At 41.0% G+C, this 25526-nt stretch overlaps 1 protein-coding gene across 3 annotated transcripts in view; it reads left to right on the top strand.

Moving 5' to 3' along the window:
• Positions 1-25526, top strand: part of Tmcc3 (transmembrane and coiled-coil domain family 3) — a 265021-nt gene that overhangs the window by 214521 nt on the left and 24974 nt on the right. The window contains exon 1 of one of the 3 annotated variants that reach the window (XM_047549428.1): positions 10451-10824. The exons of the other annotated variants lie outside the window; for them this stretch is intronic. The gene's annotated coding sequence lies outside the window, so the exon portion shown is untranslated. Of the gene's footprint in view, positions 1-10450; positions 10825-25526 lie in introns of those variants that run through there. 3 annotated transcript variants of the gene reach the window in all.

Here is a 25526-nt window from a genome sequence, read left to right as displayed (position 1 = left end):
GATAGGAGTTTGATTTCATTTTGCTACATATGGATTTCCAGTTTTTCCAGTACTATTTGTTGAAGAGGCTATCTTTACTTTAGTGTATGTTTTTGGCACCTTTGTTTAGTACGAGGTAACTGTATTTATGTGGAGTTTATCTCTGTGTCTTATATTCTGTATCTTTGGTCTGCATGTCCATTTTGTTGCCAATACCATGCCGTTTTTGTTACTATGGCTCTGTAGTATAATTTAAGATCTGGTATTGTGATGCCTCCTACTTTACTCTTCTTGCTAAGGATTGCTTTGGCTATTCTGGGTCTATTGTTTATCCAAATGGATTTCATGATTGCTTTTTCTAGTTCTATGAAGAATGTCATTGGGATTTTAATAGGAATTACATTAAATCTATATAACACTTTTGGAAGTATGGCCATTTTGACATTATTAATTTTGCCTGTCCAAGAGCATGGGAGATCTTTCCATCTTCTAAGGTCGTCTTCAGTTTCTTTCTTTAGTGTTCTCTAGTTTTCTGAGTAGAGGTCTGTCACCTCTTTTGTTAGATTGATTCCCAGGTATTTTTCTTTTTATTTATTTATTTTTTTTTTTTGAGGCTATTGTGAATAGGGTCATTTTCCTAATTTTTCCTGCAGTGGATTCATCACTGATGTATAGAAATGCATTTGATTTGTGGGCATTGATTTCCTATCCTGCTACTTTGCTGAATTCATTAATTCCAGAAGTTTTCTGGTGGAATTTTTTGGATCTTCCAACAATATGCTGTCTTTAAGAGACTCACCACCTAGGAAAAGACATCCACAGACTGAAGGTGAAAGGTGGGGGAAAATACATCACTCACATGGACTGGGTAAACAGGCAGGGATTTCCATCCTCATATCAGGTAAGGTGGGACTTCAAGCCAAAGTTTGTCAGAAGGAATAAAGAAGGACATTTCATGATGCCTTAGGGAATCATACATCAATAAGACATAACAATCATGAATATTTATGCCCCAAACAATGGAGCATCTACATACATCAAACAAACCCTTCTCAGTTTCAAGAATCAAATAGACCCCAACACCGTAATACTGGGTGACTTTAACACACCTCTCTTATCATTGGATAATCTTCCAAACAAAAGCTAAATAAAGAAACTACAGAACAAAATAATACAATCAATAATTTAGACTTAATGGACATATATAGAGTGTTGCATCCATCAGCAAGTGAATACACTTTGCTTCTCAGCAGTAGGACATGGATCCTTCTCTAAAATAGACCTTAGGTTATGCCACAGAGAAACTCTTGGCAATACAAAAAGTAGAAATACTGCCCTGCATTCTATCAGATTATAATGCAATGAAACTAGAAATCAATGATAAAATAAGAAATAGAAGCTATTCCAACACCCGGAGACTAAATAACATGCTATTGAATGATGAATGGATAACAAGAAATCAGGGAGGAAATAATAAAATTACTTAGAGGTAAATGAGAACACTGATACAACATATCAAAATCTCTGGGACATAATGAGGGCAGTGCTAAGAGGAAAGTTCATTGCATTGAGCTCATTCATTAAAAGAATAAAAATTCAACAAATAAATGACCTAACGCCATGTCTCAAAGCCCTAGAAAAAGAACAAATGAACACCAAAAGCAGAAGACAGAAATAATTAAAATCATAGCTGAAATCAATGAAATTGAAACAAAAAATTCAAAAAATTGACAAAACAAAAAGTTCGTTCTTTGAAAAAATAAGTAAAATTGATAAACCCTTAGCTATGCTAACCAAGAGAGAATTACTAAAATTTGTGATGAAAAGGAAATGTCACAATGGATACTACTGAAATACAGAAGGTAATTAGAAACTATTTTGAGAATTTATACTCCCAGTAAAATAGAAAATCTCAAAAACATTGACAAATTTCTGGAGACGTGTGATCTACCCAAACTGAATCAGGAGGACATACACAATTTAAACAGATAATTTTCAAGCAGTGAAATAAAAGATGCCATCAAAAGCCTACCAACCCAGGACTAGACAGATTCTCAGCTGAGTTCTACAAGACCTTCAAAGAAGAACTAATACCAGTTCTCCTCAAAGTATTCCGTAAAATAGAGGGAACTCGTCCAAACTCATTCTGTAACTAGTACCACTGCGATACCAAAACCAAAGACACATAAAAGAAAGAAAATTTCAGACCAATATCCCTGATGAACATAGATGCAAAAATTCTCAATAAAATTCTGGCAAATCACATACAAAAACGTATTAAGATAGTGCACTGTGATCAAGGGGTGTTCATCCCAGGGATGCAAGGTTGATCCAACATATGGAAACTCACAAATGTAATTCATCACATCAGTAGACTTAAAGCCAAGAATCATGTGATCATCTCAATAGACGCAGAAAAAGCATTTGACAAAATACATCACCTCTTCATATTCAAAACACTAGAAAAACTAGGTAGTAGGAACATTCCTCAATATTGTAAAAGCTACCTATGCTAAGCCTGAGGCCAACATCATTCTAAATGGAGAAAAACTGAAAGCATTCCCTCTAAAAACTGGAACAAGACAGGGATGCCCTCTTCCACCACTTTCTGTTCATGGTAGTCCTGGAAACTCTTGCCATGGTGCTTTTTACGAGTCATTTCTTAAAGAGTTTGGTTCAGAACCAGGTCGGAGTGACTTATGAGTCTGCATAGCTCAGCGCTCCTCAATGTTGCTGTCAGACAAGGGCAAGCATATAGAGCTTCCTGTTCTCCTACCATGTGGTCCAGGGCTGGAGGGCTTTAGGCAGTGGCCAGCCTCTGTTAGGTGCAACAGCGTGGTAGACAAAAGGAGAGTGCATTCCTTGTGCTTCTCCCAAGGGGTCGCTGCTGCTGCTTTGTAGATGTGGTAGTTGTTAAGATGGGTGTAGCTAAGAACTAGCCCTTGTGCCAGTGAAAACAGTGTTCCCTCTTTGCAGTAAAGGTTTACAAGGCTGTGAATTCTCTCATAAAGAAGAAGAAGCCTTACAAAATGTATAGCACTTATGAGACCAGAAATAAATGCTGGTCACTGAGTGAACAGGTCTGGCTTTGGGAGCCAGACACCATCGTAGCACTCACGGAAGCTTGAGCAAGCTACTCAAAGCTCTCTGGGCCTCGGTCCCTTATTTGCAGGACAGAGATGGGAATGCCTGTTTTGCAGGGTTATCACTGTGACTTATAAATGCCTGGCTCACAATGGCCACTCAACAAATATTAATTCTCTTTCCTTAAATAGCTCTGTTAGTAGTCTCAGATATTTTTCCCTACAGATTTAGTCCAGCTCCAGGTATGGCAGAACACAGGGTTGATTGTATTGTTTAGAATATCTTTTCTTTACAGAGAAATAATGAGCTCTTGGCAAAAATTAAGTACTGGTAGAAATGAATATTGCAATTTGGTAGCTGCTGATTGACACATGTTTGCTAAACAGCCACTTAAATTTCAGAAAGCTTGCCTAGAAGAAGAAGAGAAAAAAAAAAAAAAGGAAGAAATTCCAAGATCGTTTTTACCTTCTTTGCCAGATACTTATTTATAAATTGTCCTCTTTGTAAAGTCCCAGATGAAAAATTTTTATAAAACATTGGCTACCTTTGACTGAAGAGTTCAAATCAGCCTGCATGAAAACTTAAGTGTAAGTGGATATACGAAGGTGTTGGATCGTCTTTGCCTTAGTTTGGCTTTTTTGTTCATTTTTAAGAAAAAGCTGGTCTTTTGGTCACTAGATCTTTTTTTAGACTTGCAGGGAAGTCATAGTAACAGGCTTCATGTCTGATTGGGTTCCATGGCAACAAAGGGTTGTGACTTTATTAAAGGAGAGTCGAGCTTGCCAGGAAAGATAAAAATCAGAGTGTGGAAAATGTCTGACCAGATGCATGTGTTTTTTGGACTCTGTGCCCTGGAACGGAAAGATTTCCCCAGTTGGCATCAGTCTCCATTACAAATTTGAATCCCATTGAGTTATCATTAAGGTCATAGGGAGCAGTGCTTATACCTTTTGACAAAAAATGCATCTTTGTTTTTATTCTTTCATTCATCTTTTTAAAAATATCTTGGTATATTTTAAAAATCAAAACAGTAATGTTAAGAACCTAAGGAGAGAGAATTCTGATTTTAAAGGTAGAAAAGAAATACAGCACATCCTTTGTGAAACTGATTACAGCTGTAAATTGTGAGACTGTGTGGGAGGGCCAATTAGAGGCAATTATAACTGGATTGAGCTCTTCCTGAGTCAAAGCTCTGTGTGTGCTTTCCAAGCTAGGGGGGTGCTTCCCATCCTGGTTTAGAGATACTGGGTCCAGGGCCTGGGTGTGGAGTCTCTGTAGGAGCCTCTCTTGTCTCTCCCTGCACAGGGTGCAGGCTCTCACTGAAACTGAAGTGTGAGGTTATTAGAGTTCTTTTGTTGAAGGTACTAATGTTTGACCAGTAAATGATGAGAACTTTGAACCATCCTGTGTTCCTGCTTCACCTGGTTGTATTTGTGTGGGGCTGGGATTCCTTTTCTGTTAGATGTGCAGTTATGTATTCGTCCTCATACTGACACTGAAAGTCAAAGAACTTGGAAGGAAAGGTTGCTGTTGGACAACTTCCCTATGTCAGTTACCCTTTAAACCAGTGGCACGTTCAGACATGTACCCTGGGCTCAGACGTGGTTAGTCACTTACTTATGGCCCCATCATGGTGAATCAGAAACTTTACAGATACCCTGGTTCGTGATTAAATATAACACTAGCAGTATTGGTCTCGGAGGAAAGAATGAGCTCACCATGACGTTTTGAGTCTTCCAGCTACGGTTAATCAGTTGTCAATCCTTGGGGAAGTTACCAAACTATGTAGTCCTAGATTTCCTTATCTTAAAATGAGAAGTTTGACTTGAACTGGTGTTTCCCAGACTCCCCTATTTATAAGAATAATCGGACACCCTGGTTTAAAACACAAAATCTTTTTTAGAGATTCTGATTCACTAGGTCTGGGGTGGGACCAGGATGGTAGTCACCTGTGGTGATCTAAACACTTGGATGTTCAGGAAATACCAGTCTGGCTCAATGGTTTCACACTTTACTTGGGCATAAGAACAGGGCAGAGGTGAAGAAAGGAGGCTGTCCCACGCAGATTCCCATGTCCTGCACCTGAGGTCCCCAGCAGATTCCCGTTGGTCTAGGATGGAAGGTGAGAGAAGCCCCAACTTGAGAAACTCTGACCCCCACTGTCCAAGCTCTCTCTCAGTCCCAAAGATGGCTTTCTCACATCCTGCCTCTTGCTTCCTCTACTGTGCCAGAAGAGTACCTTGAAGGGAGAACTGGTGGGTTTGCTTACCCCAGGACTGGCTCCAAACCCCTTATCAGTGATCAAAAAAAAAAAAAAAAAAAATTTTTTTTTGTTTTGTTTTGTTTTAAAATCTTGGAGAAGTATAGTAACAACACCTTTCTACATTGCATTCTGTGTGTGGTATTGTTTCCTTGAATAAGACATTGTTTGCTAAGCATGGTTGTTGCTTCTGGTGTGAGAGGCCCTGCCATTGACATAAGTTACCTGGGAAGCTGGTTAAAACATGCTTAGGTTGGATCCAAAGGTTTAACACCTCCTACATGGGCCTAGGCACCAATGTTTTTGTTTGGTTTTTAATCTGAATGGGTTTGTGGGTTTTTTCTATTTAAGGTTTAAGGTAAAACTTTAAATCTGACTCCACCCTGATCTCATGAGAAAAACTAACTTTAAGTCTTGACACACATGTTCTGCACAAGCGAAATGGCTAAACAGATCCCCTTGGATTATAGAAGAGTCTGTAGCTATAGAGCCAGCGCTTTAGAGAAAACCCTCATCTTCTGAGAATCTGAGTTTAATGATTAAGTTGTTAACTGCCAAAGCAAATGCATTTTAATGTATATCTGCTCAAGAGTTTATTTGTGCCTACTTTTTCTATTTCCTGTTTAAGATTAAATAACATTGTTTTTTGTTTGGTGTGGTTTTGGTTTTTTGTTTGTTTTTCAGTGCTGGGAATTGAACCCAGGGCCTTGTGCTTGCAAGGCAAGCACTCTACTGACTGAGCTATATCCCCAGCCCAATAACATTGTTAAGTGAAGTATTTAACAGATAATCTGCATCAATCTAAATTATGAATATTCACTTTTTTCTAACTAGCTTAACAAAAAAATGCTAGTTCATGGGAAAAATCCTATAGTACTAAGGATTTAAGGGTGAAATATAAAGTTGTTCTTTCCAGCTTTTTATAATGTATATATCTATGGTTTGTTTAACCAGTCCTCTCTTGATATATTGTACAGTTTAAGTTCCCTTGAGGGGGTTTTTACCCCCATGTTTGTTTTGCTTTGTAATACAAAGTCTTTCTACATTTTTTTTTTTTCCTGTGACAATATAGGATACATTTTTTTCTTTTCTTTTTTGATGCAGGGCCTGGGATTGAACTAGGGTCTTGCACATGCTAGGCAAGCGCTCCACCACTGAGCTATGTATAGTACAAGTCCCCCATATATGCATAAATTTCTAAAAGCAGAATTGTTGGGTCTTCTTTTTTTTTTTTGCAGTGCTGGGGATTGAACCCAGGGCCTTGTGCTTGCTAAGCAAGCACTCTACCAACTGAGCTATCTCCCCAGCCCGAATTGTTGGGTCTTTAAAGGATAATGCAGACATTGTCCTCCCAAAGCTTGCACCAGCGTGCTGGGGAAACCTTTCACTTTCTGACAGCTTCCTAGGTGCAGCTGACCCTGTGGAAGCCGGCAGGCAAATACCTATCCCTGTCTACTTACACAAGACCTGAGACCCGCTGAAGGATCTCTGGCCAAAGGAATTAAACGAATTACCTGTGAGAAAGAGAAGAAAGGATTTAAGATACTTTTAAATGTTCAGAGGGAGAGGAGGATAGATAATGACTTGGTGGAGCCGGTAATTAACTCTGAATTTGCAAGGAGAATTCTGGAAATCGCAGAGATCATAGATCCTAGTCTCAGTTCTGAAGATAGTAAGACCTAAATTGGGTTCTGAAGAAAGAAATAATATCCTGGAGTATAATATGATGGTGAGACTATTGTGCTCTAAAGCATGCCAAACTGTTTCCAGATGTGACCCAATCCTTTACTAGAAGCTATAGGGCTGTTTTGGGGGAAGCATTTTAGTAATGGCATGCTCTTCATGTTAAACACCTTTAATGTGAGTCGTGGTTTATCACCCTCGTGTGTGTGTGTTAAATGTTTATTTCAAAGTAATGTCTAAGTTGAAAGAATTATAGCTCAGTAGTCTGTCACTCAGGCTGCATGCATCTCCTTGGTGTCCAAGGAATAACTAATGCAGTCCAGGATCCAGGTCTCATGGGACTGTTGCGGCTCAGTGACAGATGCCATCTGATCAGACCATTTATCTGCCTTCATTTTGTCCCCTATTGGCCACAGAGGAGACAAGGATTTTGTGGACACAAAGTTTGTTATTCCAATCTGGGAAGTTTAGGTCTTTTGAATACAGGGAAGTATTGGAAGATAGCATGGGTCTGCATGTCAGGGAGATGTCCAGATCTTAGAGATTGGGTGAGAGAGATGGACAAATGTATTGTGCGTTTATGGAAAGCCATCCAGAGTCCAGAACAATCTGGGAACAGCAGGAAGCTCAAGTTAGGACCATGTGTGTGAGATGAAGGGTGCATATTCTTCCTTGGTGCTCAGGGACTAAGGTGCCCTCACACTAGTCATGTTTAAAGCCACATCACACGTGGCCAGGATGAGGGTGGCGGGAAGTGAGAGAAGTCCCAAAGACCAAAAGCTGCAAATTGAATTATTCTCCACATATCGTCTAAGTAGTAACATGAGCCAAATGACTAGGGACCTTTGAGGCAAGTGTCAATAATTCCATATTATAAACTAGGGTGGATTTTTTTTGGGATTTATGAACAAGATATAAATTTAAAAGTAGACATGCTGAACTGGGCTATTGGAAAAAGAATTGAATTTATAAAGCTACGAGGGAAGAATCAGGAAGGAAGAGGTAATTGTACATGTGATTTTAGCAAGTAAGTTGGAGATGAAATAAAATATTCAGTTTCCAAGACATGTCATATTAGTAAAGCATCCATAAATTAGGTAGGACAAGTTGGAGTCCCCATTTGAAGACAAAACCAGAAGAAAAATGATCATACTTGGCTATGTGGAATGGAATTATGTAGGCTGTTAATAGATTGGTCTTTAAGTTTTATTGTACAGATGTTCTGTGACTTATGATGGGTTTTCATCCTAGTAAACCCATCCTAAGTTGAAAGTATCCTACATTGAAAATGCCTTTAATACTATTAGGTATCAGCTCAGCCCAGCTCACTACAGTGTAGAGTGTAGAGTACTGGTGATTTCCCTCATGACAGAATGGCTAATGGAAACTGTAGCTCACTGCTGCTGTCCAGCATCACAAGAGTGTTGTGCTACATGTCCCTAGCCCAGCCAAAGATCCAGGTCTGAAATACAATTTCTACTAAGGTAATGTTTCCATATCATCCTTAAGTCAAACCATAAGTCAGAGACTATTATAGCTTTAAACTGTTCATTTTAAGAGTTACAAATAAGCAAAATTAGTCTGACCAACCCCCAACACCAATAAAGCATGTACTTATTATATACATAGTGTCCTGTTGACTTAACATTTGGTTTAAGGCAAGTTCTGTTTGCTAGCATTTATTATTTAACATTATTTTAGACCCTTTCTTGAAATGAGCCAGAGGACAGAGGCTATACAATATTAACTTCAGTAGATACTTCCTCTTAAATATTACAGTATACTTCTATACAGAGTAAACTTCTGTGGCTTTGACTAGGCTTTATTAGACTGACACAATTCTCTTTGCCAAACCCCATTGCTCTTTTCCCTGTCTCAGCCCCCAGCACAAAGTTAAATCAATACCACTGAAGCCACATAGCAATTTTGAGATCTTTGCATTAGTTATTTAATGTCAAGGGCAGGAAATTCCTGTCCCCTGGACTGCTCTGGCCTGAGTTTTTCATATGACTTGTGGCAATTCAAATATTTGAGAATTTGTGCATACAAGAAAGGTGAAAAAGGATTTAAAGATGAGTGACAGCAAGAAGGCTTATAATCTGTACAGGTTAAGAACTAAAATGATCATGCAAGGCAATATATATGATCAAGAAAGGGCAAGAGGAAAATATTAAATATCTTCTGCACTGACATTAGGTACTTTTCTGATCTCATTAAATCCCAAGAGGAATTTTTGTAGATAAAATCTGAGTCTTAAGGTTAATTCGGGCTGGGGTTGTAGCGCAGTGGTAGAGCGCTTGCCTAGCATGTGTGAGTCACTGGGTTTGATTCTCAGCACCACATACAAATAAATAAAATAAAGGTCCCTTGACAATTTAAAAAATATTTTTTTAAAAAAGAAGATTAATCTACTTGCCCCCAGGGACATGCAACTACCAAGAGACAGCTGGAATTTGATTAGGTCTGACTGACCCTAAAATCTGTGCTTGCCCTCTAAGTGTCCCCAAGCACTGTAACTGATGGCTCCCAGGCTCTTTCTTCAGCCACTTTCTCTCTTAGAGCACTTGTCAGGACATCTGTACTTAAATGTCCCAGGAGAACCTCAAGTTTTGAAGTTGACTCCTCCCCTACCCCCAAGTCGTCTTGGCCTTGTGAATGATCTCACAGCCCCCTGAAGGAATGCCACAGAGGTGGGGTTTCCCTCACCCCCCCTCAGGGCCTGTCCTGCTACCTCCTTTTCTTGTGCCTCAGATGCTGTCCTCTCAGGGTTGCTGTGCAGATACAGTTGGCTGCACCAACATAACATTTTCCCTCCGAACCTCAAGAATTCCAGGCTGCCGGGTGGTCTGTTGGATGGAAACGTGAACACCTCAGTGTCATTTAAGTGGGATGTTCAGGGTCCGATCCCTGCCTGCTGTTCCAGTTCCTTTCCGACCTACCCACTTTGCCTTGAACCATATCCTCCAAATCCTTACCTGTTCCCTGGCTGATTCAGAACTCAGTTTACTTGGAGCACCTTCTGACAGACAAGTCTCTTTTTTTTCTTTAGAGAGAAGAGAGACCTCCTGTCCCTCTCAACAGCCCCTCCCTGGTGCTCCCTTGGCACCAGTGATGCCTGTCCTCACGCTTATCAGTGGCTGTCATTGTTTCTCCCCCTGAGCACTAGACTGGGAGAGGGCTGAGCCCCTTTGCCTCTTGAGTACGCCTTGCTGCGCCTGGCACATGGAGGCACCGGAGCATCTGTCCTGTGAAAGGCTCAACAGAGGAAAGGGTCTCCTGACTGCTTGCTGCCTCTTCCCTCCCTCGGCACTAACTGGCCAGTTCACCGCCCGCTCCACCTTCGTGCATCTTCGGTTCCTTCCGCTGTTTTCATTTGTTCTGCCCAACCTGGGTTTGTTGAATTGAGCCCTCTCCCTTGTTGGCAAACCCTGAATACCAGGTGGAATGTTGCCTCTCTCACAACCCCAGAGTTGTGTGATTAGCAGGACTCCACTCGGGTTGACCTCCCTGCAAGAGTTGGATGGCCTCTTCTCTCGCAGCACAAAGCGCCTGTTTGTGCACCAGCCATGCTGAGTGAATACAGGGCATTATTGCTGGCAGTTGTGTTGGGCACAGTGCAGGGTGTGGAGTTTCTCTGAGACAAACACAGGAATACCCAGAGATAATGTGAGCACTATCTCACAAGTCCAGGGTGAGTCACTGGTAGGTGCTGTTTAGAATATCCAGCCAGCCTGCCCTGCACACTCAGCTGCCTCTCGGGCAGGAAGGTGAGCTGTCTGCCGCTCCTGGGCTGCTCCTGATTTGTTGTGTGGCATTTGGTAAGTCTCTTCACCACCTCCCGCTTCAGCCAGAGCATGTAAATATGTATTGTAGAGCTTTGTGGTAACTAATATCCTGCGAGATGCTTGAAAGAAATACACATTATCTTTGTACTCTTTCTAGTTATCCTTGCGCTTGCTCAAATCCCTCCCTAATTTCTCTCTGGGTTTGTAGGTATTGAAACTGCCTATACTAATAATAAACCTCCAAACTCTGTTATTTGGTCTTTTTTTAAAAAATGTAAATCCAGCATGAGTTATTTAAGAGATGGACAAATATCTGGGTTTGAGTGTGCCGGCTACTGGCTGGAAAAGAGCCAGTTCTCCTCCCACTTGCCTGTGGGCTGGAAAGTAATCCTGGGTCTAACAGGCTCCGAGGTGGAATCTAACTTTGTACTTTTAACATCTGGTCTTTCTACAAGCTGCATCTTCGAGACACCCTCTTCCTGGAAACTTGAGCTTCCATAAAACTGATAGGGCAGCTCTGTCAGCCACTGTTTGCCACTGTGGGGAAGAAGGGTGTGGTGGGTACTGAGCTGCGCGTGGGGAGAGGAAGCAGCCTTGGGGAAGTGTAGAGAATTAGGGCGCCTCTGGCCATCCCAGGGACACCCACAGTGGGAAGTGAGGCTCTTGCCTTGGTGAAAGTTCTGTTTCGTGTGAATTCTGCCCAGGAGCTCTGATCTCATATGGGAAATCTGTATTCAGCTTGTGGCCATGTGTGTCTATGCCATGGAAGACTTCTGTATATTGTATAATATATACATTTATTATATAGTAAATGTAATCTTTCATTCCTTAGTCACTGAAATATCTGGACACATATAACTGAGGTATTTTTTTTCCAATTTTGTATCAAAGTTTTGTCTAGAATGTTACAAAGGAGGGCATTTTGTTGGTAACTGTGCGGGGCCTTTAGAAACTGCATCCCATAACCTCATAGCATGGCGAGCTTAGCAGTCGACAGAGTTGGAGGGGTACCGTTTCAGTTGGAATGAAAGGGAAAACTGCTTCCCAGACTCCTCGAGTGCTGCTTGTAAAATAACTTGAGCTGCCCTCTGTGCCCCGTGTCCACAGAGACACAGGCAGGGCTCCTCAGGCCAGCCACTGGTGGACAGGCCATTCTGGGGAAGCACTCATGGTGCTGGCTGGCTCCACTGCTGTCCCTCCTCGATGGCTCCTCTCTCCTACAGCCAGCTTAGGGGAGTGAGTTGATTTTGCTGTTAGGGGATCCACCTGTGGCCCGGGGGCAAGGCAGGGCTTTCTCCTGACTGTCCTTCACATTCCTGAGTTGGACCTAAGGAGGATAATGATCCAGGAAGAGGGACCTATTGCAGGGGCGGCCTGAGGACCTTTGAATGCAGGTCACGATTTAGATTTTAACATTTATCAAAGAGTTTAGGAAGAGCCAGAGATAGAGCAGTAGGATTGAAAGACGTTATTCATTCTATAGCTTAGAGACAGATATATATGTACACGTTTAGTTAGTTTTACAGAGCAATTCATTCCATAGTTTTTGTTTAAAAAAAAGTCTTTAAAGTGTTAAATATTACAAACAGAAGATATTTAGTTGTGGGGGACTGTGAAACACCCTGGTGCCTAAACCCAGGGGTAAGGTGTCAGACTTGACCCCATGACCTTCTTGCCCAATTGGGTATACACCACAGCCCCTCTCCTCCTGAGGAGGTCCTGTGTCTTAAGATTCCTGTTAATCATTCCCTTGCTTTTTCTCCATGATTCTACCACCTGTGTGTTTATACCTTGGCAAGAATCTGTGTGCACACGAGCTTTATAAAGTGGACTTCTTTCTGAAGATGCTCTTCTTTAACTGGCTTCTTTTAGGATTCAGCCACTTGTATTCTTACAGTTCAGTTCCTGTCATTCCATCATTCAGATACATACGATGCACACATGGCCATTCCTTTGCCCCTAGGTCTTCGGGTTATTTGCGGGTTGTTTGGGTGGATGTGGTTTTCTTGTGTGCATAGTGCTGCTGTGAACATTTTTTTAATGTACTCTTCTAACCTGGGAATGGGACTTCTGAGTCTCTAGGGTATGTACATATTCAACTGCCAAACAGTTTTAACATTTTAAGAATTACTTAATTGTAAACATTTCAAATGTATCTTATTATGTGATTTTTAGCCTTGCTTCGTTTTAGAATAAATCCTAGAACCACCACAAAAATTTTTTTTTTCGTCAGAGTACTTCTGACTTCTGAGAAATCAACTTAAACCTTAAGGACATGGCTTTATTGCTCTTTGTAGTTGTTACAGAAACCATTTTTGAAAGACTAAGCGAAACATTAATACCTAGAAATCCCAAAGCGGTCTAGCCCTCAGGAGTCACATGAGCTAGAAGCAAATGGTCCCTAGATGAACTCTGTCACTCTTCATGGTTATATGCAGTCATGGATCAGTTAATGATAGGATTTGTTTGGGGGCATGTGCTCTGAGAAATGCTCTGTTAGGTGATTTTGTCATCGTGTGAGCACTGCAGTGTGCAACCTGTGTGACAGAGCCCAGTCCACACCAAGGCAGCATCCTGTTGCTCCTGGGCTGCAGACCTGTAGAGGGGTTACTATCCTGAGGCAGTTGTAACACAGGGGTACTCCTGCATCTAACCTATATCTACACATGGAAAAGGAACAGTAAAGGTACTGGGCTGGGGCTGGGGCTCAGTGGCAGAGCACTTGCCTACCATGTGTGAGACACTGGGTTTGATCCTCAGCACCACATGTAAAATAACTAAGTAAAATAAAGGTTGATCTACAACTAAAAAAATGTTTAAAAAAATAAGAATACATATAAAACAGAAAAAGGATTCACCTGTGTGGGGAACTCACCATGCGTGGAGTATGTAGGACTTGGAGTTCTCTGGTGAGTCGGTGAGTATGTGGGGAGGCCGAGGGCATGAAGGCCGAGGACGTACTGTACACTTAGGCAATGCTAAATTTATAAGAAATATTTTTCTTCAATAATTTAATCTTAGCTTTAACTTTTTTACTTTGTGAACATTTAATTTTTTTCATTTTGTAATAACAACTTAAAAAGACAAACATGGTATAGCTGAACAAAATTATTTTCTTTATATCATTATTCTGTACACTTTATTTTAAACAATTTTATTTTTGTCTTTTACTTTTTAAACTTTTAAAAATTTTATTTGTGGATGGACCTTTATTTTTTTTTTTTAAATTTATTTATACGCAGTGCTGAGGATGGAACCCAGTGCCTCACACGTGCTAGGCAAGCACTCTACCACTGAGCCACAACGCCAGCCCCTTTCTAAACTTTTAACACAAATTGTCCTACTGGGAGTCCTCAGGGCCAGGCACACACGTGAAGCTGTGCTCTCCTATGATACCCGTGCTGCCTTCTGGAGTCCCTCCTGAAAGACCTTCCTGAGACTGTTTCATAGTTAAACATTTTTTAAATGATAAGTAAAAGCTAATTCAAATAATGATAAAAAGTGTAGTAAATATAGCCCACTGTGGTGTGCACATTTGTAATCCCAAGGAGATTACATCTGTTATCCTCAGGAGACCGAGGCAGAGGATCACAAGTTCAAGGCCAGCGTGGGCAACTCGGCAAGACTCGAAATAAAAAAATTAAGGACTGGGTATGTAACTCAGTGGTAGAGCGCTTGCCTAGCACGTGGGAGACCCTGGGTCCAATTCCCATTACCACACACACACACACAACACAACACATACACAAGTATAGAAAGTATGTAAGACAATAACATAATTCTTTATTATCATTAAGTGTTACATATTGTGCATAAGTATATGTGCAACACTTTAAATGACTGGCAGCTCACTGGGTTTGTTCACACCAGCACCACCACAAAGGTGTGAGTGCTCTGATGCCACTGAGAGATGGAAATGGTCTCATGGGACTCCTGCATACATACAGTCAGTCTGATACTGCCATTTACCAGTGACGAGTTCTGCTTCCTCAGGTGTTGAAGTATAACATCAGAGACGCACGCCAAGGCAAGCATATGAAGCAGGTTTTATTTAAAGGTAATAATACAGACTTCTCCCAGAAGTTCTAGAGTCCCAAGAAGTGAGCGCACCCTACATCTTTTATAGGTTAAGGTCTCTTATGTTCTCCAGTCCTATCCTCTCTTACTCTCCTTCCTGCCTATGTGACTAGGCCTGGTTTTGCAGGTGAGATGCAGATGCATAAAGTGAGAAGCAGATAGGGCAGGGGGAGGGCCCAGGGAGCATTAATTAGCTCCTTGCCTGCAGTCCTTGATAAGGGCAGGTAAATTTGGTAATTAGTGGACTCTGCAGATCCTTGACATTCCATTCTCCCAGGGGCAGTCTCCAACTTCCAGAGGCAGATGGCTTTCAAGGCCTCTATTTCCTCGACTTGACCTGATCCCCTATTTCTACACTAACTGCCTGTCCCCAATTCTGGCCTCAAGTCCTTGGTCATCTTGATAGAAAATGTCATTTGCAGTGCATGTCTCCGTGTGCCCTAGTCACACACTACCTGGTATGCTTCTGTGGACGTTCCTGCAGAGTCTGTATTAGAAACGCCTCTGCCCATGCAGTCCTGATTGAGCGCTGTGAGCACTGGGAAACCTAGATCTCAGCAGAAACGGTTCAGTAGTGTCGGTCCCTTGAGAAGACGATATTTTAGGCAGAGCTCTGTAAGAAGGAAGTAATATTAGTGTGCCATGGTTTTTATGTCTTTCACCTGAAAATTTGTATTTGTGACTTGACAGTTGCAGTTGGGTTTTATAAAAGTTTTTAAACCTACGTTTTAAGGCATGGTTTTACTTCCTTGGGAAACTGGATTGAAAAGCCCCCTTTTCAGTGGAGAATTACTTTTCTAAAAATAATCACACAAGCAAAGTGTGTAGTTACAAAAATTTCTGCTATTCAGGAGGCCAGTTATTTTGCTGTTAGTAAAATCATTAGGTCCTTAGAGGAGCCAAGCAAGTACCTTGCATGTGCTAGTGAGATTTTTTCAGTAATTATATATTAGTCTCAGTTTGAAGATATAGGCATTGGGGACTTTGTTTAAAAATATGAAAATAAGGTGAATAAAAACACTTATCAAAAATAATATGAAACAAAATGTGTGAACTGTTCCTACATTTCCAGTTCTATTCCCTGAAGGTAGTAGCCACCATACACAATTCTTAGGATACCCTTCTAGAAAATTCCATGCAAATAAAGTACGGTGAACCCCACCTCTCTCTCAAAGCCCCATGGAGTGTGCATCGTGCACATGGCTCTGCATCTTGCTTTTCTCTCTTACCAGATTAGCTTGGCCAGCTTCCATGGTGGCCCATTCAGATCAGTTCCCATCTTAGTGGCTGCATCATTTTTCAGCGTACTAGAGTTTTTAAAGTGGCTCACTATTGATGGATGCCTGTGCTTTTTCCAGAATTGGAAACAGATGGTGATGGTGGTGGCAGACTATCATGTTAGAAGCAGCAAAGAAGAATTGAAGAAAGAGGCAAAAGACATACATACTTTGATCTCAAATTCTGTTCTTTAAATAAATGTCTTGGAGTTGTTTGTCTGTTTTAAGATGTCTTAGGAACTACATGGACATTCAGAAGGGCTAGACTTTTTTCTTCCTTGCCCTTTTTTCCTTGTGATGGTCATGATGGTAGAGAACAAGATTTTGATATTTAACCCAAAATATGAGGAAAAGGAATGTATTTACTAGTGGCCAAAGACCCGAGAGGTTCCAGTTCCTTTGTCTCCTACCTCTAGTGCAGACACATTATGGCAACTGAATTTTTTGTGACAACCTCATTAGCAAACCTTTCTCATGCTATGCCACCTGTTTGGACTTGGAGGGTTCCTTATGCAGAGCTTATTGCATGGACATATTTGCAAATATGCAAATGCAGTGGTTAGTGGTCCATATGCCATTTATACCTGTCTGGCACAGCCTGTTCCTGCAGTAGAGGTTGGAACTGTTCCATTCTGTCCCCCAGTCGCTCCTGCACCTGGGGCATGGACATGACTCAGTGCTGGCCAGAAGAATCCAAGGGGGAATCTGTTGAGTTTCTGGAAAATGTTTCCCTTCCTAATAAAATAGAGAAAAGTGTCTTCATCCATAGCCAGGATTGTCTACATATGATTCCTGGAACTTCTGCCTCCAGGGGAACAAATAAAATGTTCCAAGGATAGTAAAGTGAAAACAAAGGAAAGCACTTGGAATCTTTAACATCTTAAGTCTCCAGATTAGCCCTGTTTGCTGATCTTAGTTTGTAAGATTGCAGTAAGTGCCTCACTGTTGAATCTTCTTTTGTTTAGTTCCTGAAATCAGCCTGATAAGGAATTTTGCCCATAGGAAATAATATCAAAGTAGGAAAATGATTTACTCATAAAGACAATTAAATGCCTACTGTGTTTAAGAGATAATATGTGGCTCTGAGGTTGCCAAAATAAAAATAAAAGTAATCTGAGGTGGTAAATGATTTAGTGGCAGGAGTTCTGAGTGAGACTGGTGACTAGATTGGGGTGATCAGAATATACTTCCTGTGGAAGGAGTTAAGTTGAGCCAGAAGCGAAGGATCCCAAGACTTCAGTAAGTAGGGCCTTAGGAATGGCATCCCAAGAAGCCTGAGACTTTGGGAAAAAACAAAAGCTGTGGAGTTAGACCTGGACTGACTGCCTCCACACTCCCTGATTTACGACCTTGGCAAGTTCCTTAATTTCTTTGATACACTAAACATGATTTGCACAATTGAAGTGAAAACTAAAGACAAAATATTTCAAACATATGTGAGACTGATGGGCGTTTAGCAGGCACCCAGTAGATGGTGGAGGTTTGGGAATGGTTAGGACTGTGTCTGAGGTCAGCCAGTGGCAGAGGCCAGGGGGTTGGTCAGGTGATCTGGGCTGCAGTGCCTGATCTGGGTCAGGCTCACCTGGGTCGTTCCAGTGGGTCTGGGGAAGACAGCCAGGCCAGAGACAAATTTGGTCCAAGACATGGAGGACCTTGACTTCCAGCTTGAGAATTTCATCCTCATCCTGCAGACGGTCTGCGTGTCTGTTGAGAGGGGCATCCCAGATGCAGATGGGTGAGAAGATTGTTACAGTGATCCAGATGTGCAATATTTTTAAGACTTGGCCAGAGACAGGTATCAGTTGCTCAAGAGAAAGGAAGGGTCAGCTGTTAGAATATTGAGAAAGACAAAAGAGAACTCATGGATATTGTAGGCAGAGGAAGGGGGGCGGACTTTGTGTTGAGTCCTAACGACTGAATGACTGTCAGTCTTGTGAAATGCAGAACAGATTTGTAACACTTGGAGATAATCATATCCTAGGTTGGGACAAGAATAGTTCAGTTCATTGAAATTTTTGATGAAAGATGCTGTGTAAGTAGAAAGTTAATGATTGTACCCAAGTGTGTTTGTCCTTTAATTCTTGCCTAATTATGCTTGCCATTTTCCCTCTGTTTCATATATAGTTTAGTTCCTTTGAAGTATGTGCCCCCTAGTAAAATAAACATGCTCTTGCTTCTGATGACGTGGGATTGAACACTTGGAGTCAGCACTGTAACATGAAGTGCATATTCACTGGTGGTGGGCTGCATATTTATTCAGGATGAAATCAGTCCAGCAAAGTGTTTCAGGTACAGGGATTGTGGTGTTTACAGATGTATTTACAATGGCCTTGGTCATAAAACAGTCATACCAGCTTCTAAAGTAATGAATGACACCAGAGACATCAAAGTATCAAAATCAAAGAAATTTTAGTTCATCAAGTTCAGGGTGTATTATCTTGAGTGATACTAAGTTTCATAATGTTCTCAATTGGTGAATCTCAAACAGATGGTCTTGTAACATTTTGAAATGCTGAATAAATTAGGTGGACTGAGTCAAAGTAGTGAATTGCGCCAAATTATAGATACTATCATTTATTTAGCAGCCCTTGGAGTCAAGTTCATCAGCTTTCCCAAGGCAAAGAAAGACCCTATCGTGTATATTATCTTAGGGAACTAAACATGAATAAAGTCTCATAAGAAAGGCATTTTACCCTTTGGGCATAAAATTAACATATTTTGAAGTGGTAATTCTGCACACAGGCAGTTCTGTAATAAGCTCAGAGCAGGTGTCCCTATCTGGAAGTTCTCATGGTCTCTGGGGCAGTTGGGGCTCTGTGCCAGGTACAGACCCATGATTTGGTCCATTGCAGTTCCCAGTAAAGAGAAGAAAAGCATCTGGCATCGAAACTTTCTCAGACTGCCTTCTCTCCCCTGTCACACACACTTTTTTTGCCCCTTTTATTATTTGGTTTTTTTTTTTTCCCGCCAGACAGAATTTGAGTCACAGCACCTACTTTAATAGGTACGCTGTGGTGTTTTCCTGCAGCTGGAACAATCTGGAAGCTCTTCCGTGAGGAGAATATGATAAGCAGCATACATTCAGGGATTTCTCTTCTCAGACCTGTACCCTTCAGGGATGTATCCTTCCTTTTCTTTCATTCCAGGTGGAAACCTGGCTCTTGGTAATCTGTCCAGCACCCCAACACAAATTACCAATGATGTGTTAATAATTGGAATTTATTTAATATTTTAGTTCCCCAGAAATGAGTGGAGATGGCATAAATTACCAGTCTTGTATTTATGATGCAAAGTACCTAATTTCTCACCATGTGATTGATAATATTCTATTAAGTGAAACCACAATTATTCGTAGCTTCAAATGATGCTGCGTGTGTGTTTTTCTAAGAATACTCAGGTTGCATCCTCCCAGTGTCCCAGACAGAGACTCACACAGTATTGGTATGCAGTGTGGTATAAATGCATTAGAATCTGGTGACTAGATCATGCGAATACATTAGTGAGTCATCCTTCTGTGACTGTGCACAGCACATGAACTAAACCTGAAATCCCTAATACAGTATAGTCAAAGTTCTGCATTTTTACAAAATTAAAAAGTATCCAAATGGTTTCAGGCTGGGCACATGTCTACAGTCCCAGCTACTTGGGAGGCTGAGGCAGGAGGATCTCTTGAGCCTAGGAGTTAGAAGCCCAGCTCAGGCAACATGAGAGCTAACCCTTGCCCCCGGTCTCAAATAGTAAGATTTTAAATGATCTGTGTTTAAGATAGGATATTATGAATTCTTTGGTTTTCTTCTTTTTTTATCTTTCTGCTTCTCTATTTCTCTTTATTTTCAGAATCAGTGTCAAGTACAGCATGGTTCACAGAGCCCACTGCAGGCTGTCTGGGTTCTTCACTGTCTCATCCTTCCTTTTAGACATACTTGTCCTGCACATCTTTTTTGCCTCATCCTTTAGTTGTGCCCTGACTTTAAACGATTCTCAGTTTCAGACGCTCCAGGCGATTTTTATTTCCATAAACATTCTGTACTTTTTACCTTTGCGTTGTGCTCCTTGCTCAGCTCTCTTGGCTGGTGTTGAGCCTCTTCTTCCTAGTCGAGTACCTCCTTCCTAGAAGCCTTCCCACTGACGCCCTGCCTGCTTGTTTCCTTCCCTTCGTTTCTGTAGTACTTATTCCATTTATCTTTTTTGTTTGTGTGTGTGTTTGTTTTTTGGACAGTACTTGGGATTGACCCTAGAGACACTCTACCACCAAGGTCAGCCCAGCTTTTTTTTTTTTTTTTTTTTTTTTAAAACTCTGGGGACAGGGCCTTGCTAATTCCCAGAACTTGTTATCCTCCTGCCTCAGCTCCCGAGTAGCTGGGGCTATAGGTGCGGACTGCTGTGGCCGGCTCCGTGTTCCTGTGTACACGTCGTTCTCAGGTCTCTCTGCCCAGTGAATCCGCTAGGGCTGAGTTTATCCTATCCCCTTTCTCATTGCAGTGCTTTTAGCACACTGTCTGGCTCATAAAAGATACCCAGAAGAACATTTTTCAAGTGGAAACTCTGTATTTTGGTGGGCCTGGTTTTGGAACCTTTATTAATTCTGTCAGCTATCATAAAAACAATTTGGTCTGAGCAAGTGAGGAAGCCCTAATTGTACTTTGTGTGCTTTTTAGTTAAGATCAGCCTCTTTGAGAAATATTGGCTTCCTAAGTAACTATTATGTATTGAAACAAGGCATTAGCAGTCTGCATCCGCATGGCATTTAGGATGTTGCTGTATTTAAAATTAAATATTTTTGTCTAAATCTGATGAATTAAATTTACACCACAGAAATCAGTATCTTACTAATATACTATACAGATTTCCACTTTCAATTTGCTCTTTTTGTGTTCTAGTACTAAAAAAAATATTTATGAGGAAGTGTCATGAATGTTTTGGAAACTGAAAATATTAAAGAGCTGACAAAATGCAGCATAATTGACAGACTAATGAAATCCAAGCCCTTTTCCCACTAGAATCGAACAATGTTAATATTTTTTTATTAAGCACCTGCAATGTTTTGGTACTATGAGGTAATAATTTTGAAAGCTCTTACATTTTCATTATCTACGTCTTCTGCATTTCATATTTTGCTTTTTTCAAATATAGCTTGTAAATTGCATACCTCTTACCTTTGTAGGCACGGGGTGACTACCACCTGCACCTAGGTTGTCAGTGCCCAGTGCTCCCTGGTGCCACCTTCTGGTGAATCAGTCTCACTACCCTGCAAGGGTAATCACTGTTCTGACTGCGGAAATACCGTGATCCTATGTTTTTGTGCACAATCTTGTGTGTGGTTTCTTTTCCTTGGGAATCATACACATGACGTGCATCTGTGTTGTGTTTGTTGTTCCTTTTACTTGCTTCATATGTTTTTAAACTACTATTTGCATGATTTTCATTTTGGTAAGATTCATTGAAAGGAAGGGTAAATAGTAGTGTCGGTTGGCATGTACTGATAATTTAGTTTATTAACAAGATCATTGGCATTTTGTGTGAGGGCTGCCAGCTTTACAGACCTAGCAGTAACAGGATTATTGAGTGTGAGAATCGCAAGAGCTGTGTAGGTCATGGAGTTCCCAAATGAGGGAACTAGGGTCTGGAGTTAAGTCAGATGCAGGTCCCCTGGTCGATCTGGCTCAGGTGTCTTCTTGAGGACACTGCCATGTCACAACTCAAACTTGCTCCTATGGTTGACCCTGGTCAACAGGAACACAGTCTTGGGTATTTAGAAATTAATGATCAGCAAGACTTAAAAATTCAAGGTATCTGGAAATTTCACTTACTCACCTCACCTGAATACTTCCCCCTTAGTGTTAGCTCATTGAGGTATACCTCACTCTGTTCGCAGAACCTAGTATCTTATTAAAACCAAACCTTGAAGAAGGAAGGGGGAAGTTTTTCAAGTGTAGTATTGATTAAGCATTTTTAGTTTCAGGCATTGTCTTGAACTTTTGGTGTTCCCAGATCCTGATGAAAACCACAAGGATTCTTCTTAGGATGGCGATTTTTGGGGTAAATTCTGATTCTGTGATCTCTGCAAGTAAAACACTAGTCCTTGATCTTATACCTTCCTACTAAGGTAGTAGTGGATCTTAGAAACCTTCATAGAAAGCTTCATAGAAGGGAAGCTTTGTGGACTCAAAGCAGTGGAAAATTAAATCCTTTATTGACCCACTGGCCAGGGAGTAACCAGAGAACATTCTTCAGAATCTTAAAGTTTCCTTAGGTAGTTACAAGTGACTTATCCTTCTCCTAATTTTAAAGCTTTATTTTTCAAACAATTGAAACCCATTCATTGGTCATGAAATAAATTTAATACATAACAGCTATCATTTTTGTTTTCTTATAGAAAAACAGGAGCAGCCCATCTACCTTATTCATATTCAGCAATACAAATTTTCATATTTGGGCTGTGTATGTGTGTGTGCACGTATGCATAGTCTCTTTCAAAGTTATTTACATATAGACACCAGGGTACTTTGCTTCTTATATATATCAGCAGATAAGAACTTTTTCTCCATAATAAAGTTAACATTTCTAAATTAATTTAATTTCCTCATACACTATTATCCAAAAATATATATATTTAAAAAACACATTTACATTACATGTAGCAAAGTACTACTTTATAAAACTTTGTTTCAATTCCATGTGTGTATCTGTGCTCATATATATGTGTATACATTGATAAATATGTATTTCTTGCTATGGGTCTCATTCAGAATTTGCAATATATTACAATATATGTAGCATAAAGAAAAAAAGGTATGAAAAAAGGTTAAAAGGTATGTGCTACTCAGTGACACTGCCAGTTCTGCACTGAGTGTTGTGTGGCACGTTAAAAAGTGATGCTTTCGTAAAGGGAAATGAGAGGGAGGAGGAGGCGGGGGTATGAAAGATGGTGGAATGAGCCAGACATCACTACCCTATGTATGCGTATGATTACATGTGTAAATCTACATCGTGCACATCCATAGAAACAAAAAGATGTACCCCATTTGTGTATAATGAATCAAAATACAGTCTGTAAAAATAAAAAAAAAATAATTTTAAAAAAGAGAAAAAAGTAATGCTTTCATTAAGAAGGGTGTTCAAACAAGTCAGAACTGACTTAACAGTACAAATAAGAACTAAAACAGGTGGGAAAGGAGGGAGGCCTCATGGAAGAAGGCTTGGAGGAAAGATAGGATTTGGATAAGAGGCCATGGAAATCCTGTGTTCAGAAAGGGATAATGTTAAAAATCAGTAATTTTTTTTAATGGAGGAATACATCTGCTATCCCATGATGCTAAGGGCCCTCTGGTGGGTGGAGAAGGGAGGAAAAAGACCTTGGGCAGTCTGGAGGGGGAAATCATGTAGGGCTGGAGTACCAGCTGGAGAGGAGTCCGGTTCCTGTACTGAAAGAAGAACCATTGTGCATCCCGGGCAGGGTGGTAACGTGCTGAGGCGGTTTAGATTAGGGTAATGACTTTCTCTGGACTGGATGAAGGGATAGAACACCAAAAGCAATGAAACCTGGTGTCCTCTTTGTATAGGAGACAGGAAATGAGGGTCTGGATTGAGCTGGGTGGACGTAGGAGAGGAGGAATAGAGAGAAACTACTGGACAGAGATGACAGAATTTAGTGATAGTTTTGAATAAGGGATGATGAAAGCCTGGATAAAATAAGAATAGGCCATTGATACATAAGGTCCTGAAAGTAAGAGTAACCCAATCAAAAACCCCACGGTGTCTGTTAAAACAGTCTTCTAGGCCATGATACTGATGGTCTCAAGAAGTAGTCAGGCTTTCTAGAGGAAGTACCAGGGTATCATCATTAGGTCAGTTTTTCTAATACAGTGCCCTCTTGTTCTGCTTTGTCTTGGCCATGGAAAGTGTTAACCATCTGTCTGAAGTCTTAACCCAGAGTCTTGGGTTTACTGAAAACATCAATGTAGACTAATGACACATTTAAAAAGTTAAGGGTCAGATACTGAGGTTTTAATTTTAGTCATCTAAGGTATTGAATCTTTTTAAAAGTCATAATCAGTCAGATATTAGTAAGTTTCTTTAAAGCACTGTCTTAGGCTTCTGGGTATGTGGACCTCTTTTAAAAATTATCTTTAATAGGGCTGGGGACATAGCTCAGTGGTAGAATGCTTGCCCAGCACGTACAAGGCCTTGGGTTCAGTCCCCAGCACCACAAAATAATTTTTAAATTTCTGTTCAGGGTCATTGAAACTTGATCCTAAAGAATCTCCCGGTGTGGGTTTGAGACCTGTTTTTCATTCTCTTTCCCCACCTTCTGCTGCAAAATGTATATACAGGCAGGTTCCATGAATGTTGGGGCCGTGCAGATCATTAGCTCCTGTTGGAGGAACTGGGTCATGGCAGCGGCAGCCTCCTTGTTCTTGACTCTGGCCTGTCCTCAGGTTCCACTTATCTGGGGTACGTGAGATTTAATAAGTGATTACCATCACTGACAGCGCTTACTCTGTACAAAGCCCAGTTCCAAGCACTGCACCTGTACCAGCTCACATAATCCTTCCAGTCACCTGTGAAGTAGTGAGAACTGTTCTCATTTTACAGATGAAGAAATTAAGGCATAGAGGAAATAGCTTACCCAAGGTGATACAATAACATGGAAGAGCTGGAATTTGAACCCAGGCAGTGTGGCTCTGAACTCTGCCCCTGAACTACTAAGTTAGGCTCCTGCCAGGCAGTTGACTCTGTGTAGGATAGAGGGCTGTGGAATCCTGAGAGATCTGAGCTGCCGGTGACTGTAGAGGGTTGTAAGTGGGCCCTGGCAGGCTCTTCCCTCTGTTTTGGAAATAGTCCACCCAAATATAGACTTGGGTTCTAAGTCAGGTCATGCTACGGTGTTGCTCTTAAAAATCACAGCCCAAAGTTTCTTTTATTTCTTTTCTCCCAGACTACAGAACAGTGTGTTTCTCCAGCACTCCAGTCTGCCTGAAACATGAATCTCTGGTGCCTTGAATCTGCTGTGACTCTGGGAGAAGGAAGTCTCTTATCTGCCATCTTGATAGCAGAGCATTCATTGACTGTAGACCTGCTAGGAATTTAGCCAGAGGAGGGAGTTTATGTACAATTTGTCACTGAGAATCATTATTAGTGGTTAAAACAGAAACAATCTATGTTTTTCATTATGCAGGATATCCTGAGATTTAAGCTAGCATCTTCTCTTACTTATCAATGTCAGATTGAAAACATCTCCAGTAATTACCTCACGTCACCAAGTCTTGCCTAAAGCAGAACAGTCTGTTGACGTGTGTAGTCCTTGGCTTGGCTTACGCAGTAGACTTTCAATAAAAGGGAGGATGTTCCTGGAGCCAGGTGGACCCAGGCTGGAATCCC

This window comes from Sciurus carolinensis, chromosome 4 (assembly GCF_902686445.1).
Source record: "Sciurus carolinensis chromosome 4, mSciCar1.2, whole genome shotgun sequence".
In the NCBI taxonomy this organism is placed as follows: domain Eukaryota; kingdom Metazoa; phylum Chordata; class Mammalia; order Rodentia; family Sciuridae; genus Sciurus; species Sciurus carolinensis.
Note: the sequence above shows the minus strand (reverse complement) of the source record. Positions and strands in the feature narration are given on the sequence as shown.